The 25,630-nt window shown below is 44.1% G+C and overlaps 1 long non-coding RNA gene across 2 annotated transcripts in view; it reads left to right on the forward strand.

The window, feature by feature from the left end:
• Positions 1-25,630, forward strand: part of LOC106734334 (uncharacterized) — a 71,039-nt gene that overhangs the window by 19,602 nt on the left and 25,807 nt on the right. Inside the window, exon 3 of one of the 2 annotated variants that reach the window (XR_003548529.1) lies at positions 9,977-10,101. The exons of the other annotated variant lie outside the window; for it this stretch is intronic. This is a non-coding gene — a long non-coding RNA (uncharacterized LOC106734334). Of the gene's footprint in view, positions 1-9,976; positions 10,102-25,630 lie in introns of those variants that run through there. 2 annotated transcript variants of the gene reach the window in all.

Genomic DNA, 25,630 nt, shown 5'->3' on the forward strand with positions numbered 1-25,630 from the left:
ACATGTGCTTGTGTGCTCAAAATCCTGAGAGGAGAATGGAGGAGAAGGGATTGCAGCATGGCCATTCCCCCCGAGGATGATTTCCTGCTTTCTGTCTCTCTCTCTCTGTTTTTATAGTGAGTGCATACATCCTATAACAAAAATCTCTCTAAAGAAAAAAAAAGAAGAAACAAATTATTTATTTATTTATTTATTATTGGTTTTTCAATTTTCTCTATAGGGAACATATGCTCAGCACAGAGAGAGAAAAAAAAGAGAGAGACAGAGAGAAAACAAGCTACCAGGTCCGGCCGGGACTTGAACCACAGTCAGCTATGAGGGAATCCAGCATCTTACCATGCCACTGTTGGCCCAAGCACCAATTCTTATATGTTGGTAAATGTCATGCCTCTGAGGATGATGTGAAGTGTAGCTAGGCAAGACTTGCCATTCACTTGTCTGATGGATGTGTGGATTGTTTTCTTTCCTGACTCTGGCACCTGCTAGAACTTCCACTTGAGAGAGCTGGGCCCTAATGCAGGAAACTGCAGTTCTCTTTCCTGTCTCCCAGTCTCCTCTGCTACTGCATTGAGACTGACGGTACAGCAGGCCCTCTGCTCTCCCAAGTCCAGTCCTCACTAAGAGCTCATCTCAAGCAAACTGGATGTTATGCTGTGCTTACATGCATTCAGGCTGCCGTAACAGAAGTCTGCAGACTGAGTGGCTTAAATAACACACATGCGCTTCCCATGGCTCTGGAGCCTGAGTTGGCCAAGATTCAGTGTCTGATCAGAGTACTCTTCTTGGTTCGTATGTGACCATGTTCTCTTTGTCCCTCATACGGTGGGGAACAGAGAGAGAAAGAGAGCTCTCTGTGTCTCTTCTTATCAGAACACTGATTCCATCATGAGGATTCCACCCTCTGACCTGCTTACCTCCTAAAGGCTCCACCTCCTACTACCATCACACTGGGGATTAGGGATCAGTATATGATTTTGCGGAGATACAAACATTTAGTCCATAGCAATTTGTCTTAAAAATAATTCTCCTGGGGCTAGCAGGTGGTGGGTGTTTAAGTCACTGAACTCTCACATGTTCAACCACAGTTCAAGTCCTGAACCTGGCAGCTTGCTTTCTCTCTCTCTCTCTCTCTCTCATATGTCCCTGGTGAGTGCATGCACCCTATTGCAAATTTAATAATAATAATAAATAGTAGTATTTTAAAAATAATTTTAAAATTAATGAAAATTTCCTTATTTAACTTTATTTACTTGTTTTTAATTTGACCTAGATTTTTTGTTTTTTGTTTTTTGGTTTTTTTGAGAGGTTTTTGCTATAGGGCATATGTGCTCACCAGAAAGACAGAGACAGAGAGAAAGCGAGAAATCACCCCCCGGGGGGATGGCCACGCCACAATCCCTTCTCCTCTATTCTCCTCTCGGGATCCACACGTGCCCACTGGTCAGGGACTTGAACCACGGTCGACTACATGCAAGTCCAGTGATGTAGCCATTACACCATCTGCTGGTCCCAATAATTATTTTTTAAAAATAGATAAAACAATTAATAGGACCAAACAAGTGGCATGGAAGTTAAGGAGCTAGATTCCCGCATACCTGGCTGTGGTTTGAGTCTTGGACCCAGTGCCTTAAAAATCACACCAGGTGTGTGTGTGTGCATGTCCAAAATCCTGAGAGGAGAGTGGAGGAGAGAGGTGGCAGCATGGCCATCCATACCCTCTAGGGGGTGATTTCTCACTTTCCCTCTCTCTGTCTTTCTCTGATGAGCACGTGTGGTCAGGTGACGTGATGGTTAAAGGCACTGGACTCCCAGTTCAAGTTCAAGTTCAAGTTCTGGACCTGGTGGCTTGCTTTCTCATTCTCTCTCTCTCTCTCCCTCTGTCTTTCTCTGATCGAATTGAAAATACTAATAATAATAAAGTTAAACAAAATAATTCTAAAAAAATCTTCTAAAATACATAGAATAATTATTATTTTAGAGTGTTAAACTGTGAGATAGGTTCTGTGATGTATCGAGTTTGAGTCTGCCTATTTCTCTAGAGGTGTGTTATATACATGCTTGTCTGTATAAGTGAAGGATCTCCAGAGAAATCGAACAAACAAGGTGTGGGTATGAGTGTGTGTGGAGACAGAGAGAGATAGAGAGAGAAAATGAGTGAGAGAGAGAAGGGAGAGATTTACTGTGAGGAATTAGAGGCTGAGAAGTCCCAAGATCTGCAGTTAGGAGACTGAGACCCAGGAGAACCAATAGTATAGCTCCATTCTGAAAGCTGGCAGCCTTGAGTCTCAAGAACAGCCAATGTTTGAATTCAAGTCAGAAGGCAAGAAAAGACCAATGTCCCTGCTCAGAAGCCAGGCAAGAGAATTTCTCTCGTACTCATTGGAAGGTCAGCCTCTTAGTTTCATTTGAGCCTGATTGGATGAGAGTCATCTCCACCAGGAAGGCAATCTGCTTTACTCAATCTACTGATTAAAATGTTAATCTTAAAGGACCAGCAGATGGCATAAAGGTTACATCACTGGATCCCCACATAGTTGACCACAGTTCGAGTCCCAGGCCTGGCAATTTGAAATCACACAGGCACATGTGCATATGTGGCCAAAATCTCTAGAGGACAATAGAGGAGAAGGGATTGCAGCATGGCCATCCCCCTGGGGCAGGAGGTGGTTTCTCACTTTCTATCTCTGTTTCTCTCTGTCTCTCCAGCTAGTGCATGCATCCTATAGCAAAAATATCCTGGAAAAAAAAAAGTTAATCTTACCCTAAAACACTCTCCTGACACACCCAAGATAATATTTGACAAATATCCAGGCATTCTGTGACCCAGTCAGATTGACATAGGATTAGCTATCACATTATATGGCAAATGTAGGTAGAGATGCTTATGATCTGAGAAGAGAGAAATATGCAAATGCCACACATACAGAATGCCTTGCTAAAGAAAAAAAGACCCTCCGGACCAGCAGTTAGCGTAATGGCTATGTCTCTGGACTCCCATGTAGCCGATCGCAGTTGGAGTCCTGGACCCTGTGGCTTAAACTCACGCCGGGCACGTGTGCGTGTGTGCCCAAGATCCCGAGAGGAGAATGGAGGAGAAGGGATTGCGGTGTGTCCATCCCCCCCGCCGGGGGTGATTTCTCGCTTTCTATCTCTCTGTCTCTCTCTGTCTTTCTGGTGAGTACACGTGCCCTATAGCAAAAACCTCTCAAAAAAAAAAAAAGACCCTCTGTTGGTTTTTTATTTATCTCACTTATTCTTCCTCCTTTAATCCAGAAAACACCCAAAATAGCTTTCTTAACATTATAAGCCTCTCCAGAGATTTTATGGACAAATGACGAACTGCCAAATGCATTTCTTTATTTTCTCCTTCCCAAGGCATCATTTCAATGGCAGTAAAGGAAAAAAGTGCAAACATTTTAAATAATAAAGAAAACAAGAAGAGAACACCAGCAACGAAAGGTTTCAGCTAATTTCGAGAAGACAGAAATGTCAGGCTGCACCGTGCCTCTTCCCCAGACTCCGGAAGGAGCCTACTTCAGGGAGACTTTATACTCTATTTACAATCAGTCTTTAGGACTCGGCATGGAACAAACACTATGAGGGATCATCGTGTGGTACTTAGGGAGTAGATAGTAGCAGATGAACAGGACAAAAGAAATTACAGTTTGAAAAAAAAAATAGAGGAGTTCAACATCTGGAAATGCCAGCTACTACAGGTGTCACTGTGGCCTGTTGAGACATAGAAGTTGGTCCTGCATATGGAAGCCATGGGTACAGCCCTGGTGATTTTTGAGTTGCCTTTAGTGTCATTCTTTCCTGGTTTTTTGTTTGTTCGTTTGTTTGTTTTTAATAGCGTATGTTCTCAGCCAATACAGCCGTGTGGCGCTGAGTGAGGAGGATATGTTCTGAGGAATGTGTAGAGGAAGGGATTTTGTCACCATGCAAGCATCATGAAGGGATTTTGTCACCATGCAAGCATCATAGAGTGTATGTACACACACCCCCACGTCATAGCCTGCTGCAAACCTAGGCTATACGTAGCCTACGTGCTCCTTTTGACAGCTGTGGTCTGTGTGGTTTGCTGACTGAAACATTGTTCGGCAGTGCATGATTGTAGTGGCATTTTATCTATTCTGCAGAATACAAAAAAACGATCAGATAGCCTTCTTTCATTTTGTCCCATCGCCTTTAGTTCAAACTGGCAGTGTTTCTGCTCATAAAATATAACACCTCTTTATCAAGCAATAGTCTAGTCACACTTCGATTCTAAATATGCCTTCTTGGTTTTGCAATGTAGTCAGGCTGAGAATTTTCCAAGTCTTTAAGGTCTGCTTCTTTTTCTCTTAACAATTTCATTTCTTACTTCCTGCATTTTACTATAAGGCAGATTTGATCTCTGGGGAGGGCTGCTTTCTAGCTCATAGACTGTGGCTTCATGCCATGTCCTCACGGAGTAGAAGGGGCAAGAGATATATCTTGAGCCTCTTTGATAAAAGCACTAATTCCCTGCCTAACGACCTCTCAAAGGCCTCCCCTCTGAACGCCATCTTGGAAGTAGGGATTTCAATATGTACTTTTAGGGGAAGGGGTCAGTTGGTATTAAAATGTGACACTGTGACAGACCCCCATGGGAAGGTTATCATTTCACATCTACAGACCTCTCTGAGTACACCTGGCATGTGCGTGCCCATCATCTGGGGATGGTTAAAGCTGGGACTACATGGCAGTGGCAAGGCCTTGGCAAGGCTACTATCTCTCTCTCTCTCTCTTCTTCTTTCACTCAAAGAATAAATCATAAAAATTTCAAAGATATTTGGGGGACATAAACATTCAGAACAGAGCAAGCACAAGTATAATTTTGTTCAGAGTTAGCTACACCTGCATGCTCCATTCTCTGGGAAATGCGAACGTCCTGTCTTCTGCCACCCGTACTACCAGCATCTCCAGGTGAGTTCAAGTGGAAGTCAGTCTCAGAGATGCCATTTTATATTAGTTCTCATTTCGTGCCATGGGCTTGCTAGCTTGCATTAACCTGAATGGCCAAGCAGACAAAAGCTGATCTGGACTCACAGTCTGGCAGAGTTGTCAGATAAAATACAGACTGCCCAGTTAAGTATCTCTTTGAGGTAAATAGTGAGTATTTATTTTTAGTATAAATATGCTTCGGACACTGCATGGGACATACTTATACGAATTGTCAGCTCTGGTTCTCGTCCTTCTCCTTGTCCCGCACAGTCAGCCCTTTCTGCACTCTCATCCTTAGCATGTTTTCTAGTCTCTCTGCTCCGGACTCCATCACCATCCTGGCAATTCCTGCCTGTCTTCAGTCTTTGTTCCCCACTGACACCACAGTCTCACACGCCCCCCACAACCGCAGTGTTCTTCTGCAGTGTCATAGTATCATCTTAAAACGTGCAAGTCCAAAATAAAACACTCAGTTCCCGCCCACTGCTCATTTCCCTTAGGGGTAGGGAGGAAGCAGCAGCTCTTTCCAATTTCCCTACTTTTGGCAAATACCGGTAATTTTCTCATAGTCCCCAAGATGAAAATCCTGGACCTGGGCCCAGCAGGTGGTGTGGTGCTTAAGGACACTGGAATCCCTCATGGCCAACCATGGTTTGAGTCCCAGACCTGGTGGCTTGCTTTCTCACTTTCTCTCTCTCTCTTTTTCTTTCTCGCTCATTCTCTTGCTCTGTCAGTCTCTCTGCTCCGGACTCCATCACCATCCTGGCAATTCCTGCCTGTCTTCAGTCTTTGTTCCCCACTGACACCACAGTCTCACACGCCCCCCACAACCGCAGTGTTCTTCTGCAGTGTCATAGTATCATCTTAAAACGTGCAAGTCCAAAATAAAACACTCAGTTCCCGCCCACTGCTCATTTCCCTTAGGGGTAGGGAGGAAGCAGCAGCTCTTTCCAATTTCCCTACTTTTGGCAAATACCGGTAATTTTCTCATAGTCCCCAAGATGAAAATCCTGGACCTGGGCCCAGCAGGTGGTGTGGTGCTTAAGGACACTGGAATCCCTCATGGCCAACCATGGTTTGAGTCCCAGACCTGGTGGCTTGCTTTCTCACTTTCTCTCTCTCTCTTTTTCTTTCTCGCTCATTCTCTTGCTCTGTCCCTCTCTGGTCAAATTAAGAATAAATAAATAGTTACATAAAACAATTCTTTAAAATAAATAAGTAAAATCCTTGACCCATCTTTGACCCATCCATTCCACCATCTTTCATGTCTACTCAGGAACCAAACTGGGGGCCAGGAGTTGGCGCAGTGGGAACATGAATCGACGCCTGTGGGGATGGTAGTAAATTTGCCGCCTGACCTTGTGTAAGGCAATCTTTGTTAATAGTTGCAGACCTGCCCTGCTCACCATTGCCAGTGTGTAAGAGGGCAGTAGTGGAGATGGTTGAGGGACAGGTTGGGAATGCAGAGGTGGAAAGACGTGATCTGACACAATGTATACCGTTTTGGTCCTTGGTTTGTAGCCACTGGCTGTGCTGAGGTGATGCAGTCCAATGGTTAGGGCCGTGAACTTTCCAGACAGGCAGCTCCTGTTTGTAATTCTGGCTCTTTTACTTCCCTGACATATGGCTTTGGGTCATATTTGATCTCTTTAAGCCTTTTTCCTCATATGTCAAGTTGAATGACTGTACCAGAGAACTCAGAGGATTGTGAAATTTGTAATATGACAAATACTGTTTATGTTAGCATTTTTTCTAAATTTATTTTATTTATCATTTAAAAAAGAAAATGTGTTAGAGGTCATGCACACTCACCAGAGAGAGAAAGAGAGCAAGAGGGAAAGTGAGAAAGCAAGCCACCAGATTCGGGATTTGAACCATGGTCAACCATGTGAGAATCCAACACCTTAACTACTATGCCAACTGCTGTTCCCACAGCAATGTTTAGGACACCCGGACTACCTAATTAGCAGTCTCATTCAGGCATTCTGGTGGTTGAAAATGGCGGGCTCAGTTAAAACAGGGAGAAAAGTGCTATTTCAATGTATCTATTAGGATGTTGTCACTTCATACTTGTTACTCTTGTTTCCACAGCAATAACTTGCTGCTTTGGAAAATCTTTAAGCAGGAGCAGTATCTCTTTCAAGGAGGAAGTTAAAACCACAGACTGTAACAGCCTAATTTCTCCAAGCTCATTCCGAAGTTTATCAGCAAGGGTTTTCTTTTTGAACCTTGCAATTCAAAAGAAAAGACTGAACTCCAGAGTATCTGCTTTCTGTGTACACAAGACACAACAGTAAGAATTGTATCCACAGCTCCAGCTAGCCTCGCTGCTGGGATCTTCAGACCCACCCAGAAAGGATTTTAAAGATCCTTATCTAACAGGAGAACCGTGGCCCAGCCCGGCCTCTCACCAGTGAGCTGGAAGGAGCACTTTGCCACCTAAGGGTTATTTCATGCAGTCAGGATGATTACTTTGATTCTTTTTTTCCTGGCCAAATAAATTTTATGGGGTTCCGGTTAATTTGTTTATTCATTCTTACCCTTTACGATGGTTACACTCGTTTTCAAAGATTTGAGTTCTGATGAGATCTGAAGAAATTCTCACTTAGAAAAGTGAAAGGTAAGGAATACAAGCAATAAAAACAAGAGGTAGCCACTGGGAAAAATTGGACAATAGAGAAAACCATGCAAAATAAAAAAGTCATCATGATCCCCAAATCTTACCACCTTGAGTTAACCACTACTGATTTTCTGGAGTATCTCCTATTATTTAGGATATATATATATATACACTATCTATATCTAAACATTATTTATACATTACATTTTGATATTTTTTTCCCTTCATTTAACAGTTATCATAAACAGACCAACTCATAGCCTGGTGGTTAATTAAGGTGACTGGTCCCACATGGCTGGCTGTGCTGTTCGAGTCCTGGGCCTAGCGACTTAAAAACCATGCCAGATGCGTGTGTGTGCATGCCCGAAATCCTGAAAGCAGGAAGAGGAGGAGGATGGCAGCATGCCCAAAGGGAGTCCTTTCCTCCCTCTCTGTCTAGCACATGCACCCTCTGGCAAATTAAATAATAATAAAGTTGTCATAAGCATTTCCTCAAGCACAACTTGAAGGAATTTCTTTTTCTTTTTCTTTTTTTTTTTTTATTATAGGGAGCGTGCGCTCACCAGAAAGACACAGAGTGACAGAAAGCAAGAAATCACCCCCCAGGGGGGATGGTCACGCTGCAGTCCCTTCTCCTCCATTCTCCTCTTGGGATCTTGGGCACACATGCACACGCACCCGGCGTGAGTTTAAGCCACCGGGTCCAGGACTCGAACCGCAGTTGACTACGTAGGAGTCCAGCAACATAGCCATTACGCTAACTGCTGGTCCCAAGGGGATTTTTTTGAAGTGCAGACTCTAAAGGAGAATTGTTCCCCCCTAATGCCTCCCTTCTGTGAACCATACCCTCCACCATCTGGCTGGCCATGGCTATGCCACGTCTGTGATGTGCTCTGGGGAGTGTGGAAGTGTCTGGGGCATCCCCCTGTCTGTGGCTGCTTTCCCGGCCCCTCCACTCACCTCGCGCATCCTACACGCACCCTTAGACTCACCCAGCCTCAGCCCGGGCAGTTCGGCTGCTCCAGCCTCATTCCCTGAGTGGTCTCTGCTCTTCATGGAATAGGGTGTCAATGTTTACAGGCCATTTGCCAGATCTTGGGGATGAGGAAAATAGAGGAAAGGAATGTCAGTCGTGTTTGTTTTTTATAATGGCAAGTTCCCACGGCCCAGAGTGTAATTGCCAACTACCCACATTCTGTGGATGCAGTGTAGACAGTGAGTCCCATCACTTACTCCAGTCTTGCTCCGCTTCCCTCAAATAGCAGACAATGCAAACCAAAGCAGAGTTTGGGGTTTCCATATGCAGGGGCATGGGGTGGGGGAGTGGGGGGGTGGAGAACAACAGGAACTACGTGTGGAACCACTCACCGAGAGCCTCTGAGGGGCGCGCACTAACCTCGGAGCTTCATTTACACCTTCTCTTAATCTTTCCAGACCCAGTCAGGATTTTACATGGTGAGCTCCAGAGGTGAGTCTAAGCAATTCGCAATTCACTTGCAGTCAGTCGGCGTTAATCACAGAGCAGTGTACACTACAGCTCTGTTCTTTCCACACTGAGATTCGCTTCCATAGCACGACGAGGTCTTGCAGCACTTTCAAGTGAGTTTATTTCTAAATCAAAGGGTTCCCTCCCCCCTTTTTTGTTAGAGATTTTCGCTACAGGGAACATGTGTTTGCTGGAGATAGAGAGAGAGACAGAGACAGAGAGAGATGGAGAGTGAGAAATCACTCAGAGGGGATGGCCACACCACACTCTCTTCTCCTTCATTCTCCTTGGAATTCTGGGCATGCACGCACACACGCCCAGCATGTTCCAAACCACCAGGTCCAGCACTTGAACCACGGTCCAGCATGTGGGAGTCCAGTGCCTTAACTGCTACACCACCTGCTGACCCCTAAAGGGCCCTTCTTATATAATGAATTTGTTTTTGAATATTGCACATTGCACCTTTCCTTCTTGTTTATTCTTTGTATATAAGGGCACATCCGTGAACCTCATAATTTCAATATCTGGTTAGTTTCCATTTTCTGTTGTGAAGGATGGATTTTCCTCTGGCTGATTTAAACAAAATTGAAATTTGCAGACGTCTATTAAGTGGGTCAAGAAATCGCTAGGTTGATCCCTGAGCTGGTGTCCCACGCTCTGTAGCCAGGAGCACTAATAGCTGGTAGGAATCCCTGGGCCTAGCAGGCCTCGCTGACTGGTAGGATTCATCACCTAGCTCAAGCGGAGGCCCTTGAATGTCAACATTTTTTTTTTTTATTTTGTGATTTGGTGAGTTTCCTCAGAGAGAATTTCTCCAATCTTCTGCCTGGGGAATCTGCCTTTCATATTTTGGAAGACATATTGTTACCGGCAAACTAAGTCCAGCTGCTGCTTCTCTCTGTCAGGAAACCGAGAGGCAGAGGCTGAAGAGCGAAGCTTATTTCTGCAGCCGGGTTACAGGGAGACAGCAGGCACCACCAGACTGTCCGGAGGAGCTCAGTCTTTGCTCAGTCTGACAGAAGGTACAAGCACGGGCAGGTCACGTCTCACGGTAACCATCAGAGTCTGTTGCGTTCCCCTGAGTAATGATCTTGATTCTTATTTTTCTTCAAATACCCATTCCTGGTTTCTCACCTAACTGTTCCTCAAACAGACCTCCCCATGACTCAGCACTTGGCTGGACTTACAGGCCTTTCTCGATTTCAAAATGGCTGAAAGTTTGATTACACTTAATTTCATTTGTAAATGAAGAAACAGGGAGACACAGAGAACCAGCTGCCCTCACTCCCACCCCAGGATCCAGAGGTGGAGAGCAGCCCCAGCCTTGCTCAGCCCCTGGGTTGTAGGAATGTACGCACCTTCTACAGCTGTGACCCCAGAACTGTCCCACGTGGCTCAGCCTTTCAGAGGATGTTTTACCGCTATGACACCAACCGGCCCTTGGGGATTTCAATGTCAAGGATATAGATTTCCACACTTGCGTTCTTCTTTCTTCCTCTTCTTCTTCTTTGACATTTCTGCTATAGGACATGTATGCTCACCAGAGAGACAGAGAGACAAAAAGCAAGAAGCCACTTCCTAGGGGGATGGCCACATAGGCACACACGCTGAGAAGCCTGGGACTCGAGCCGTGGTGGACTGCCTGAGAGTCCAGTGACATAACCATTATGCCATCTGCTGGTCCCACCACACTCGCTTTCAGTTCAGCTCTTGACCTCTGCTTCCAGCCATGCCTAATGTCTCCACATCTGTGGACTCTGTGGTTCAAAGGGAATTAACTTCTGTTCTGTCAGAGTGGGACACGGCCCTGGCCTACTTCTTTTGCTTTTTAGATTTTTGGCCATAGGAGAAGAAGGGAAAGTGAAAAATCACTCTCCCCACACACCACCAGAGAGTGTGTGGTGGGCGTGGCCATTCCACAATCCCTTCTCTTTCATTCTCCTCTTGGGAGTTTGGGCACAGACACACCTGAGCTCGGCATGATCCTCAAGCCTCTGGGTCTGAGACTCGAACCGTGGAACCTGCCATGTGTGACTTACTGGCCTGGCACGAGCCTACTGTTATAGGTTGTGCAAAGGGATCTCGTACTCACTGTTTGCTTAATCCATTTGCTCCTTACGGAGTCTCTCAGTCAAGCCTCAGTTCTGAGTCTTATTTCCAAATGCCACCTGCAGGCCGCCTGGTGCTTCTGAGCCTTTCCGTGGCAGAGGCAGAGCTGGAGAGCCCCTACAGTGGGAAACGTCTTACTTTTAATGAACTAATTTACCTTCAATTTCAGCTTTCTCTGGTCGGCTGTGTCTATTATTGTTCATCTAGCTCTTTTCCTGCTTCCCAAATTGTGTTGACCTTTCATCTGCTCTCCATTTACCTCTCTCTCTCTTTTGCCACCTTCTTTTGGTGTTCTATCTGTCTCATTCTCCTACTGCGGCTTCAGCAGAGTCATGGCGGGTGGCGGTCACAAACACGGTACGTACTGAATACAAATGGGGATGCTCATTGCAACATGACCTACAATAATATTTATCCAGATCAGCCCTGCCCTTATTTAGCAACTGGTATTGCTGCCAGCATTCCTAAGCATAAAATATGAAGCTGCTGAGCTCCTCCTGGAGGGAGCTCAGGTTGACTTCTGTGTTCCAGGCCGGCAGGCCAGGCCGAGCCTCATAATAGCCTAATTGAGTAGTAAACAACAGCCTCAATGCCAGCAGGGCATGTCCTGGCACCAAAGAAAAATGAGAATAAAAGGATGGATTTACTTTTAAAGCTTCTTTAGGGGTCATAGATACTACTGAAAAAAAATTTGTTTTAAATTTGTAACTGTTCTCTTAGAGAGAGAGGGAAAGTAAGAAAGTACCCCATAGGGAGACAGAGAGAGAGAGAAAGTGAGAAAGCACCCCCGGGGGAACAGTCATGTTCCTTGTTCCATTCTACTCTCAGGAGTCTGCTTATGCAACATGAGCCCAGAGAGTTTTTCTAGCTGCTGGTTTCAGGACTCGAACTGTGCAGTTGGCCAGCCTTAACCATTGGCCCACAGATTTGACATACCAGAAATTTGGCAGCAGGAGGTGGCATGGTGGTTAAGGCACTGGACTCTCACATGGTTGACTGTGGTTCAAATCTAGGACCTGGTGGTTTGAAATCACACCTGGGGGAACAGCAGGTGGTGTGGTGGTAAAGGTGCTGGACACTCCCACATGCTCAATCGTGGTTCAAGTCCCGGAACTGGTGGCTTGCTTTCTCACTTCCTCTCTCTCTCTCTCTCTCTGTGTGTGTCTGGTCAAATTAAAATAAATGAATGAATGAATAAATTTTTAAAAATTAAAAAATTAATCAATTATTTTTGTAAAAAGAAAGAAAATCACACCTGGTGTGTGTGCATGCATGCCCCAAATCCTGAGAGAACAGAGGAAAAGAATTACAGCATGGCCATCCTCCCTGGGGTGATTTCTCACTTTTTCTTTATTTCTCTCTGGGCATATGCCCTATGGCAAAAAACAACCTACCAGAATTTGATAAATATGTAAGAAAAAGAAAGTGGAAGAGTCATTGGATAGCTAAAAGTCTTTAATATTTTAAAAATAAAAAGGACGGGACCAGCAGTTAGCGTAATGGCTATGTCGCTGTACTCCCATGTAGTCGACTACGGTTTGAGTCCTGGACCTGGTGGCTTAAACTCATGCTGGGCGTGTGGATCTCGAGAGGAGAATGGAGGAGAAGGGATTGTGGTGTGGGATCTGCAGGAGAGTAACAAAAGCCAAGGTTTTGGCCACCCCCTCTCGGGGGTGATTTCTTGCTTTCTGTCTGTCTCTCTGCCTTTCTGGTGACTGCGTGTGCCCTATAGCAAAAACCTCTCCAATAAATAAATAAATAAATAAGACAAGAAAAAACATAAATATTCACAATTAGGTTAACATCATTCTATATATACAATGTATTGATGTATCATAAAATCATATTGGAAGATAACATTTATTAAAAATGTCATTAGAGGGATCAACAGTTAGCATAATGGCTGTCGCTGAGCTCCCATGTACCTGACTGTGGTTCGAGTCCCAGACCCAGTGGCTTAAACTCACTCCAGGCACGTATGCGTGTGTGCCCAAGATCCCAAGAGAATGGAGGAGAAGGGATTGCGGCGTGGCCATCCCCTCTGGGTGGTGATTTCTTGCTTTCTGTCTCTCTCCGTCTTTCTGGCCAGCACGCCTGCCCTGTAGCAAAAACCTCTCCAAAAAAAATGTCACTAGACAAATGTGTTTTTAAAAATCCTTAAGGCACAGGGGACCAGCAGTTGGTGTAATGACTCCAATGTAATCGACCGAGAGGTGATTTCTCACTTTGCCTCTCTGTCTCTCTCTCTGATGAGGGTACTTGCCTTACCACAACAACAACAACAACAACAAAAAACACTTGGGCAGATGAAAAGGAATGATAGTGGCAGCGGTGAAAGGCAGAATGAATACGAGAACTAGGAGGAACTGACAAGGATGGCAGGAGAGGCGAAAGTTTAAAAAGAAAGGAGAAGTCAGTTATCAAATGCTACAAAGAGGTCAAATTAGAGAAGAAATAGAAGATGGCCATTAATATTGTTGTGCTTTTTCTTTTTAAAGAATTATTTTATTTAACTTTTTAAATTTATTATTATTATCATTATTATTTTCCAGTTTGATCAGAGAGAGACAGAGAGAGAGAGAGAGGAAGTGAGAAAGCAAGCCACCAGGTCCAAGACTTGAACCATGGTCGGCTATGTGGGAGTCCAGCGCCCTTAACCACCATGCCACTTGCCAGCCCCTGTGCTTTTGTTTATTTATTTATTTATTTATTTTTTAAAAAGCTTATTTTTTAGAGGTAGAGTCTGAAATATTAAAGGGTTAGGTGACATCATGTCCAGGATTTGCCTCCAAATACTACAGGAGTAGAGGAAGTAGTGGGGGTACCGCAGAAACACGATCGGCCCCGCTAGGTCACTGCCCACGCTGGGGAATGGGTTCGTGGGCCCAACACGGACAGTACATTATAGCACTGGGCCATTTTGTTTGAAATTTCCTCGTTAGAAATCTTTACAGTGGTGGGATGAGCAGTGATGTCACTGGACTCCCACATAGTTGACCATGGTTCAAGTCCCAGACTTAAAACGTGCTGGGTGCATGTGCGTGTGTGCCCAAGATCCTGAGAGGAGAATGGAGGAGGAGGGATTGCGACGTGGCCATCCTCCGGGGGATGATTTCTCACTTTCTGTCTCTCTGTCTCTCCGGTAAGTACATGTGCCCTATGGCAAAAATGTCTCTTAAAAAAGGAAGAAAGAAATTTTTACAATGGTTATAAAAATCACTTTAGAAGATTATGGGTGTCTTTTGTCAAGTAAATATTTTTTTTCTTTTTTTTATATTTTATTTTATTTTTTATTTAAATTTATTTATTTACATTCATTCACTATACATCATTACAACATACAAAATGAGATTTCCCATCCAGAATACACTGTATATTGGCTCAATCAAGCACATCAACATGCATGTTTATCATCAACAATTTTCCACTTCTTGCTTTCTGTATGTATGTATGTATGTATATATATATATATATATATTGCCACCCTTGATTCCCTATCTCTCACCCTCCTCCCACACTGTCTCTGGTATCCATGGTGGCTTTCTATGTCTTTTCCCCCCATTTTATTGATTCGCTAATGAACTTAATCTAAATATTTCCAATAGCAAGCGCAGCTGATATATACATATCCATGAACACAAGTCTGACCTTAGGTATAAACCTCAGTGAGTAGAATGAACATACTATAAAGTAGTACCTAGCTGGGGCTATGTAGCTTACTGCAGTCATCAAATAAGTCTTGTTTTTAATTTCAAGAAAAACAGTTTTCGTGGTTTTTTTCCCTCCCGAAACTTTGTTTAATTAATTTACATTCATCACCTGAGCATTGTCACTACATACCAAATGTGGTTTCTCATCCAGAATATACTGCATAGTGGCTTAATCATGCATGTTATCATCAATAATTTTCCATTTCTAGTTATATATATATATTTACCCCTATGTCTGACCCTATGTCCTTTCCCACCCTCAAGTAAATTTATTAAAGTCTTGAAGTAGAATCCAGAGTGCAAAGGGCTGAAGTTAAGGAATGAGGATAGTGAGCAGAAACTATTCTTTTCTGAAGTCTGATTTTGAAGGAAAGGAGAGAGAGCAGAAGGTTAAAGGCGTGAGAAGTCAAAGCAAGGTTATTAGGATGAGAAAGGTAGCCAAAGGCACCTGTAAGATGAAGAATAAAGAAACATCCAATTACTAATATTATGGCCCACACTGCAGGCATCAGTATGAGCCTCAAGACTCTCAGTCTGCTGGTTGCTGTTCTTTGGTTCTGCTTGAACACATTGTAAACTTTCTTCAGATTGCTTTAACACTCTCCAAATTACCTAGTTTGAAACAATTTAATTACCAGCACGGGATTAAAACAAAGCTTTAGTGAAGAGCTTTTTACAGTGCTACAAATAAGACTTCCTGTGATGAAGGTACTATCTGGGTGGAAAATTGATGAGTCATTTGATGACATCTAAAGTAGAAATAAGTAGCCAAAATCCAATAATACTAGCCATGGGGGCTGCAGGGAGAATTAAGTATCTTGGATAATAGTGAGAAATAAATATTTCTTTCTTTCCTTCAGTATTACAAAATAGCAATTTTCGGAGTCAGCAGGTGGTGTGGTGGTTAAGGCACTGAACTCCCACTTGTCTGACCATGGTTTGAGTCTTGGACGCGGAAGCTTAAAAATCATACTGGGTACCTGTGTGTGTGCCCAAACATCTCAAGAGGGGAGCAGAAGAGAAGAAATTGTGGTGTGACCATCCCACTGGGGGATGAGTTCTCCCTTTCCCTCTCTCTGTCTCTCTCCAGCACGTGCTTTATGGCAAAAAACTTGAAAAAAAATCATTTTCCAGAAAGTGTTGGACATGAAACCTAAATGATGTTAATCGATAGCTCCCCCCCCAAAAAAAAAGAAAGAAAGAAAGAAAGAAAAAGAAAAGGAAAAATAAAGAAGAAAAGAAAAAAGTTTTCTTGTAACACATAGGGTTAATAGTTAAATACATATTCTTATTACAGAGTGTCTCAAAATCATTTATGTGCTAAAGTGCATTGTGCATTTCCAAGAATATGCAATATTTTCTAACTGTGTATAACTACAGAATTTCAAAATGTAAAAGAGAATCTGTCAGGACTGCTGTTTTCAAAAACTGCTTTGGGAAGTGTGCACAAAACCATGGGAGCCACCTACTTATCACGTGACTCTCAAGGAGTTTAAACCACCACCAGGGATGGCTGCTTAAGGAGCATGCTGACTTTCGCTTTTCTGGTCTTATCAGTGAACAACAGATGTCTTATTCTGAACAATAAAAAGCTTCCTTCCATGCTTTTATTTGTAAGAATTCATAAAGATGCCAAGTTTTAGGACCAGCAGATGGCGTAATGGCTGTGTGGCTGCACTCCCATGTAGTCGACCGCAGTTCAAGTCGTGGACCCGGTGATTTAAACTCACCCTGGCCACATGTGCGTGCGTGCCCCAGATCCCAAGAGGAGAATGAAGGAGAAGGGATTGCGGCGTGGCCATCCCCCCCTGGGAAGTGATTTTTCGCTTTCTGTCTCTGTCTCTCTCTGTCTTTCTGGCACATGCACATGCCCTATAGCAGAAAAAACAAAAACAAAAACAAACAAACAAAGAAAAAAACCCTCTCCCCCCCCCAAAAAAAAAGATACCGAGTTTTTTTTTTACTCTATAGTGTAATTAGATTTTTTTTATTCCTTCCTCGCATATAGTTTTAGAAGGCAGTTTGTTGCAGTGTTTGAGAATATCTACTCTGAGATCCGATAACCAATATGGATTTAGAGCTTTAGCAATTCTTTTGGAGAAAATTCTGAGCCTCCGTTTTCTCATGAGCAAAATGGGCATAAGCTATAGTCATATTTGAATGGCTTACGTGGTTAACATTGTATATATTTATGCTTTAGTTAACTGTCTAGTACATGGGATTTTATTAACACGCTCTTGTAGGTTCAGCCCTCTACAAGTAATATTCCTCCTTTATGAAGTTTCCGCAGGTATGATTCAAGGAGACAAGAACCCTGGACTACAGTCTCACCAACCTATTCTGAAGAAAGGCCTTGCTGCTAGGATGACTTGTGAGATGAGTCTCTCCATTTTTTTCTTTTGTAAGGTTTTTGCCATACAGCGTGTGCACTTGCTGGAGACAGACAGAGAGACTGTGGGAGGTAAAGTGAGAAGTCGCCCCCCGGGAGGATGGCCGCATTGCAATCCTTTCTCCTCCACTCTTCTCTTGGGATTTTTGGGCATGCATACACACATGCCCAGTGTGATTTTCAGGTTGCCATATCTGGGACTCAAACTGCAATCGGCCATGTGGGAATCCAGCACCTTAACCACCTACTAGCCCCAGATAGGAGTCTCTCATTAATGAATGGTTAGCATTATTGAGTTTGGGCCAGAGAGAGGTCCAGACGGCTTTGGAGACACAGGACAAGTAGGTAAAGCAGGCCAGCTCCCAGCGCAGTGGTCAAGTGCTCTACACTTTGAGTGAATCCTACATGACCAACGATACTGTCAATCACGACTCCGGTGGCTTCAAAAGCATGCTGGGCATGAGTGCGTGTGTGCCCCAAATCCTGACAGGATAGAGAAATGGGTGAAAAGGGAAAGGGATTGTTGTGTGATTAGAATCCATCGGAGGGTACTTTGTCTCTCGCTCTCTGGCTAGTGCTCATATCCTCTGATAGAAAACAAAACAAAACAGAAAAGCGGGAGGGCACATGTCAAATCATGTTTGTGGAGGACCAGGAAGGAGGAAACTACAGCTATCACTTGACTGCAGAGATGGGCTGCTGTCAAGTGAGGTGGCAGGTGCAAGTCCAGAAGCAGTGGCTGGCAGAATTCCTTCTTCTTTGGGGGAGCTCAGTCTTTCAACTAAAGTCTTCAACTGATTGGATAAGGCCCACCCAGACCATGGAGAGTAATCTGCTTTGCTCAAAGTCTACTTTTCTTTATTTTTGTTTACAAAGATTTTTCTATAGGGCATGTGTACTAGCCAGAGAAACAGAGACAGAGTGAGAAGTCACCCCCAGCAGGGATAGCCATGCTGCAGCTCTTTCTCCTTCATTCTCCTTTCAGAATTTTGGTCATGCATACACATGTGCCCAGTATAACTTTCAAGCCACTGGGTCCAGGACTCAAACCACAGTCGGCCATGTGGGAATCCAACAACATACCATTACACCATCTACCGGTCCCAAAGTCTACTTTTTTTTTTTTAAGAGAGATTTTGCTATAGGTTGTGTGTACTTGCTGGAAAGACAGAAAAAGACAGAGAGACAAAAAGTGAGAAATCACCCCCAGAGGGGATGGCCACGCCGCAGTCCCTTCTCCTTCATTCTCCTTAGGACTTTGGGCACACATGCGCATGCACCTGGTGTGAGAGTCAAGCTGCTGAGTCTGAGACCCAAACCTCAGTTGGCCATGTGGGAGTCCAGTGATGTAACCACTACGCCATCTGCTGGTCCCCCAAAGTCTACTGCTTTATTTTTCTTTTTCCTTAAGAAATTATTTATTTAATTTATTTTAAATTTAACCAGAGAGAGACAGAGAGAGGGAGAGGGAAAGTGAGAAAGTAAGCCATCAGATCCAGGACTCAAACCATGGTTGGCCATGTGGGAGTCCAACGCCTTAACCACCACATCACCTGCTGGCCCTCAGTCTACTGTTTTAAATGTGAATCTCATCTACAAAATATCTTCACAGGAACATCTAAAATAATGTTTGACCATATATCTGAGTACTGTCTCTTAGCCTGTGGACACAATTGATCATTACAGTGTTCTTTCCTCTTCCTTCACCAAAAGCCTTCTAGCATCTTCTACCAGTTAGCATATTAAAAAGAGAATTAGGTTGATTCTTGGAAACGCGAAACTCATCTTAGTGATGTGTATTAATTTTTATGCTCTCATTACTGGGCTCTCACATTAGCACGGCCTACTTTCCACTACCAGGAATAGGATGTGTGCTGCGCTAATGGGAAATGGCATATTTAGTGTTCCGTGTGATCGTTCTTTAGTGTCTTGTGTCCCTTTTATTGGGTGAGAGCTCACGTGGAGTGGCTGGGTGAACGTGTCCTTTCTGCATTAGGAATAAAGAGAGAGAAACTGTGTGCGCTTAGGGGGAAGCAATCCATTATTGTACAGATATTTATGGTATTGTAATCAATAATAATAACTTTCGAGTACTGTCTAGTTAGTAAGCTTTGCACAGGATGAAGTAATTTCATATTAGCTGACACGAGTGACTTCTCCCAGGTTGGATTCAATTCTAGTTCTTTTTTTTCTTTAACTATTTTTTTTAATTGATCCTTGTTAATTAATTAATTAATTAATTAATTTTTGGACAGGTTTTTGCTATAGGGCGTGTGCACTCGCCAGAAAGACAGAGAGAGACAGAGAGACAGAAAGCGAGAAATCACCCCCCAGGGGAAATGGCCACAGAGAGAGAGAGAGAGACAGAGAGAGACAGAGACAGAGACAGAGAGAGAGCCCTCCCATTGGGCCTGAAAACCACAGACTACACCCGGCCTTCAAGCAGTGTGTGCCTGGCAAGCTCAGGGAGGTCTCCGAGGTGACCCTGGAACTTCCCACAGGGCCTCGCCTGTGGAGCACTGCATTTTTCTGCCGTGCCACCATCTGGACTCCTGGTTTTCTCACCTTTAAAATGGAAATGACGTTGCCCGCGTGGACTATCTCATGTGGTTCTTTGGAAGATAAAATGAAGATGTGGCTATGCAATGACTTCCAAGCTGCAAAGCACTGAGGCCCAGTGGCGGTGCAGTGGTGACACAGTTGGACCCACATGGGCGTCTGGCTTTGTGACCTGAGGCCTCCCTTGTCACCTCTGGGACACACACCCATCACTGGCTGACTAAGGCTGGGGTGAATCATGACACGAGAATCTTGTCGGGGTGCCTCTCTCTCTCTTTCTCTCTGTCACATGGAAAAATTAATGAAAAAATTAAAAAACCTGCAAAGTATTTTTGAAAATGAAAGGCATTGGGTTTAGTTGTGTCAATCCTATAGATTTTTTAAAAATTACTTATTTAAGAGGGACCCATGGTGGAGCACAGCCGGCAGGACCTGAGCCCGGGGCTGGCGCCTGGGCCTGCGGACTGTCCAGCGAGTCAGAGGCCTCTAGTGTACCCGGGACACCCCTACTGGAAGCGCCCCCGCCCTTTGTGCCCGGACCCTGCCACGTCGGACTGAGAACGTTGTCACCGAGTTTGGAGCAAGCCCGGGGGGCACCAGCTGGGATCCCCTGCTACGGGCGCTGACCTGCGTCCTGAGAGCCGGTGAAGCCCGGGCATTCAGAAGCTGCTCGCAGCAAGTCTTACACCTACTGTGTGCTGGGTGCTGGGGACTCAGTGATGAAGTGATGAAGCAGCTGGAAGATCCAGGCCCTTGTGAACTTACAGATAAGGAAAAACCTAACTGTAGGAGCAAAGCGAATGACATTTGTGACACTGCTCCCAAGGAAAGTGCAGACCATGAGTAGCTGGGGTTCCTGAAATCACATGTGCCTTATTCTAAGTCAGCTAGATCTCAATAAAGATGAAGGGAAGACAATAAGAACGAAAAAAACAATAACTGTATGTATTTAATGTTATTATTATTATTTTTTTTGAGAGATTTTCACTGTAGGGCGCGTGCGCTCGCCAGACAGACAGAGAGAGACATAGAGACAGAAAGCGAGAAATCACCCCCCAGGGGGGATGGTCACGCCGCAATCCCTTCTCCTCCATTCTCCTCTCGGGATCTTGGGCACGCACGCACACGCGCCCAGCGTGAGTTTTAAGCCACCGGGTCCGGGACACGAACCGTGGTCGACTACGTGGGAGTCCAGCGACATAGCCATTACGCTAACTGCTGGTTCCCAATGTTATTATTTTTTAATTCGACCAGAGAAAAAACAGAGAGAGAGAGAGGGAGAGTGAGAAAGCAAGCTGCCAGTTACAGGACTTGAACTGTGATCATCTATGTGGGAGTCTAGCACCTTAAACACCACATCACTGGGTGGCTCTGATGCTATGGATTTTTAAATGCTCTTCCTGATAGAAAGAGTACCATCTCTGTCTTCCCTTCCTTCTCCTTCCCTTCCCTCTTCTCTCTCTTTCTCTTTCTCTCTCTCTCTCTCTCTCTCTCTCTCTCACACACACACACACCACTGTATCTCTAGGATACAGTGTAACATGATACCAAAAGTTCAGTAGCAAGAAGAAAAAAATGACACGTGGAAGATCTCGAACGCTCAGTGGCTCTGTCCTTGCAGCCGTATTGCCCAGTGTGTCATCTGTGACTGTCTGGAGGCACGGTGGATGTGAGCTGGAAATCATAACTTCTCCAAGGGATTTTAGAGAAATGCTGCATCTGAGGGCTCGTCTCCCCAAGGGGGTGACTTGCTCAGGCCGCACAGCTAATCCACAGAGTCAGGGCCAGACATGTAGCTTCTGGCTCTTGGTCCAAAGCCTTTTACATCACATTCACTTCTTCAGTTTATCCTGGCCTCAGGGAGTCAGTTAATTCTGCTACAATGCAGTGCCTGGGTATAAATCGGGTGAGGGTCCATTTGGACTTTTAGCCTCACTAAAGAGGCATTTGAAGGAAAGGGCAACTGAAGAGGCATGGAATATGGGAACTGGGTGCGGGTGGCAGGCCCAGAGTCCCTCTCCTCAGCTGGTGCTCAGAAAGGGCTGGAGGCTGGAGGGAGGCGGGCTGCTCTGACTGTGGGTCGTCACTACTTTGTCTACATAGAAGCCTTTACAGGTTGAGCATCTCTAATCTGAAAACTTGAAATGCTTCAAAACCGGAAACTTTTTGAGTGCCAACGTGATGTCACATGTCGAAATGCCACCACCAATTTCACATGGTGGTCTTATGTTATCATTTAAAGCGTCACATAAAACTACCTCCAGGTAATTTTTCCAAAATCTGAAAAAATCTGAAATCCACAACATGCATCACCTCAAGGATTTCAGATAAGGGTCTCACCTGTATTGGAACAATTCCTTGCTTTTTTTTAGAGAATTAATTTTAATTATCATTGTTGTTTTTCCAACAATGTATAGGACACATGTGCTCACCAAAGAGAGACAGAGAGCGAGAGCAAGAGAGCGAGAGAGAGAGAGGGTGGGAAAGCAAGCTGCCTGGTCTGGGACTCGAATGGCAGGCGGCTAGGTGGGAGTCCAACGCCTCAACCACCACGCCGCCTGCTGGTCCCTTTGGATCAATTTCAAACTGTGGGAAAATGGCAAAAGTAAAAATGGTACAAGGCTAGCCCCAGGTATTTATGGTTAAAGGAGCGAGATCCCACATGACCAACCTCACAGTTCGAATCCCAGACCTGGTGGCTTGTACATGTACATGTGTGCCTAAAATTTCAATAGGATGGAGAAACTGAGGGGAAAGGATTGTGGGGTGCCCACGCCCCAGTGGGATTAGCTTCCTACCACTCCTCTCTCTGTCTCTTTCTGGCAAGTACACATGTCCTCTGGCAAATTAAAAAAAACAACTCCCAGATGTCCTTTATTTAACCTCACTTATTAATATTTATAATATTAGCTTTATAATTTGTACTTTTTCTTTTCTTTCTTTTTCTTTCTTTCTTTCTTTCTTTCTTTTTCTTTCTTTCTTTTTTTTTTTTTTTTTTTTTTGTGATTTTTTTGCACGCACACTTGCCAGAGATAGATGGACAGAGAGAAAAAGTCAAAAAGCACCCCCTAGAGATGATGGTCACATTGCAATCCCTTCTTTTCCATTCTCCTTTCAGGATCTTGGACTCTCATTGCTCAAGCTACTGGGTCCAGGACTCGAACTGCGGTCGGCCATGGGGGAGTCCAGCGACGTAACTGCTACACCATCTGCTGGTCCCACTCTCTCATTTCCTTTATGTGTGTGTACACACATACACATACACACATTGTCTACATAGCAAATAAATATTTATTTATGTAAAATATACTTATTTTTAAGAAATGCAAAATATACACATTTACCATAGTGACCATTTTTAATTGTTCTCTTCCCTAGCATTAAGCACATTCACAGTGGTCGGGGCGGGGGGTACCATTATCACTATCCAGCCACAGAACTCTTCATCTTGTAAAACTGAAACTCTGCGCTCATTAAACTACATATAGATAGACATAGATACACATGCACATGGTTTTTTTTTTTTCTGAATGACAGAACATTTCTCAGTCTAACAATTCCAAGTAAAATTAACCCGGGGGCCGGGAGGCAATATGGTCGTTGAGGCACTGGACTACCATATGGCCACCTGTGGTTCAAGTCCCAGACCTGGCACCTTGACTTCTTATTTTCCCTTCTCTCTCTCTCTGGTGAATTAAAAACTAATAATAATAAGAGACCAGCAGATGTCATAGTAGTGTTGTTACTGGACTCCCACATGGCTGACCACGATTTGAGTCCGAGAAGCTGGTAGCTTGAAACTCACGCTGGGTGTGTGTGCACGCATACCCAAGATCCCAGGAGGAAATTGGAGGAGAAGGGATTGCGGCATGGCCATTCCCCCGGAAGGTGATTATCCACTTTCTCTCGCACCGTGTCTGTCTCTCCTCGGTGAGCGCACACACTGTAAAGCAAAAATCCCTAAAAAACAAAAATTAATTAAAAAAATAAATAAAATGAGGGACCAGCAGTTAGCGTAATGGCTATGTCGCTGAACTCTCACGTAGTCGACCGTGGTTCGAGTCCTGGGCCCGGTGGCTTAAACTCACACCGGGCGGTGTGTGCGTGCGTGCCCAAGATCCCGAGAGGAGAATGGAGGAGAAGGGGTTGTGGCATGTCCATCCCCTCTGGGGGGTGATTTCTCCTTTCTGTCTCTGTGTCTCTCTCTGTCTGTCGCAAGAACATTGATCCTCACCGCAAAAAAAAAAAAAAAAAAAAAAAAAATCCCAAAAAAACCTCTCCAAAATAAATAAATAAATAAAAATGAAATAACTAACTAACTAAAACAAACAAACAAACAAACCAAAAAAAAAAAAAAAAAAAAAAAACAGCCTCAGCTATGGTGGCACACACTACCAAGACATTGTGCTCTGTAGGTTGGGACCACATGGCAGGCCAGTTCGACTCCTGGTCCAACCTAAAGGCTGGGTGCAGTGGCATGTGCCTATAATCCAGTGACTGAGGAGGGTGAGGTAGGAGGGCTATGAACTTGAGCCTGGCCTGGGCAAAATATGAGATCCTGCCTTGAAATGAACCAGGCACTGGACACAGGTATGCCTATGACCTGGGGCTGGTTGAGGCAGGTGGGCTGCAGCCAAGGGATGTTAGGATGGTGTCTTTCTGTTTCTGCCTCTTGCTTGTGAGGGAGGAGAACACTCAAAACAAACAAACAAATCGAGTGTGGTGGCAGATGCCTATAGACCCAGCTAGAGGCTGAGACAGGAGGGACACAGGGGGCCTTGCCTTTTAAAAAAAACAAAAACATAAGCCAAAGTCCTAAAGGGTGTTCAGAAAACAGTAGAGATTGTTCACTAGGGGGAGCTGCTACAACAAATTATGTGGTGCTCCTTTGAGAAATACTTATAAAAACGTTATGGTTTATAGCTAATGAATCTTTGCTGTGAAGTTAAACATTGCTAAGTATTTTAGTGCGCTTTCATGCATACTGTAAATATGACAGCTGCCTATTTTAAAAGAGAAACAATAGCATCATTTGGAGAGAACAAATATTTACTACATTTGAAAACAGTGCTAGGTTCTCATTCTGTCTTAGTCAAAATGATTTATAAAAATTACAAGAGCTGGAGACTGTAGGTGGTGCGGTGGTTAAGGGGTAACTGCGGTTTGAGTCCTGGAACTGGCAGCTTGCTTTCTCATTTTCCTTCTCTCTCTGTCTCACTCTATCCCTCTCTGATCAAATTAAAGTAAATAAATAAAGTTAAATAATTATTTAAAACAATTTTATAAAAGTTGAAAGAGTTAAATAATCAAGGGGGTACTTAGCTGAATAAAGTTTATTAAACACATTAAATAGTGAAATAAAAACAAGCCATTTAAAATAGCTGACAACATGGGGCTTGCAGGTGGCATGGTGGTTAAGGCACTGGACTCCCGTATGACTGACGGCAGTTCTAGTACTAGACCTGGCTGCTTGCTTTCTCATTTTCTCTTCCTCTCTCTGGTCAAATAATAAATAAATAATTTTTTAAAAATAAATATTTTTTAAAGGATAGCTGATGACATCTTCTGACATGAGGGTATAAAGTAAAATAAAGACAAATTAAAGTTAAAAAGTATATACTTTTGGGGGGACCAGTAGTTAGCACAATGGCTATGTCACTGGACTCCCACGTAGTCGACCGCGGTTCGCATCCCGGACCCGGTGGCTTAAAACTCACGCCGGGCGCGTGTGCGTGTGTGCCCAAGATCCCGAGAGGAGAATGGAGGAGAAGGGATTGCGGCGTGACCATCCC

Source organism: Tupaia chinensis, unplaced genomic scaffold (genome assembly GCF_000334495.1).
Source record: "Tupaia chinensis unplaced genomic scaffold, TupChi_1.0 Scaffold000094_1, whole genome shotgun sequence".
Classification (NCBI taxonomy): Eukaryota; Metazoa; Chordata; class Mammalia; order Scandentia; family Tupaiidae; genus Tupaia; species Tupaia belangeri.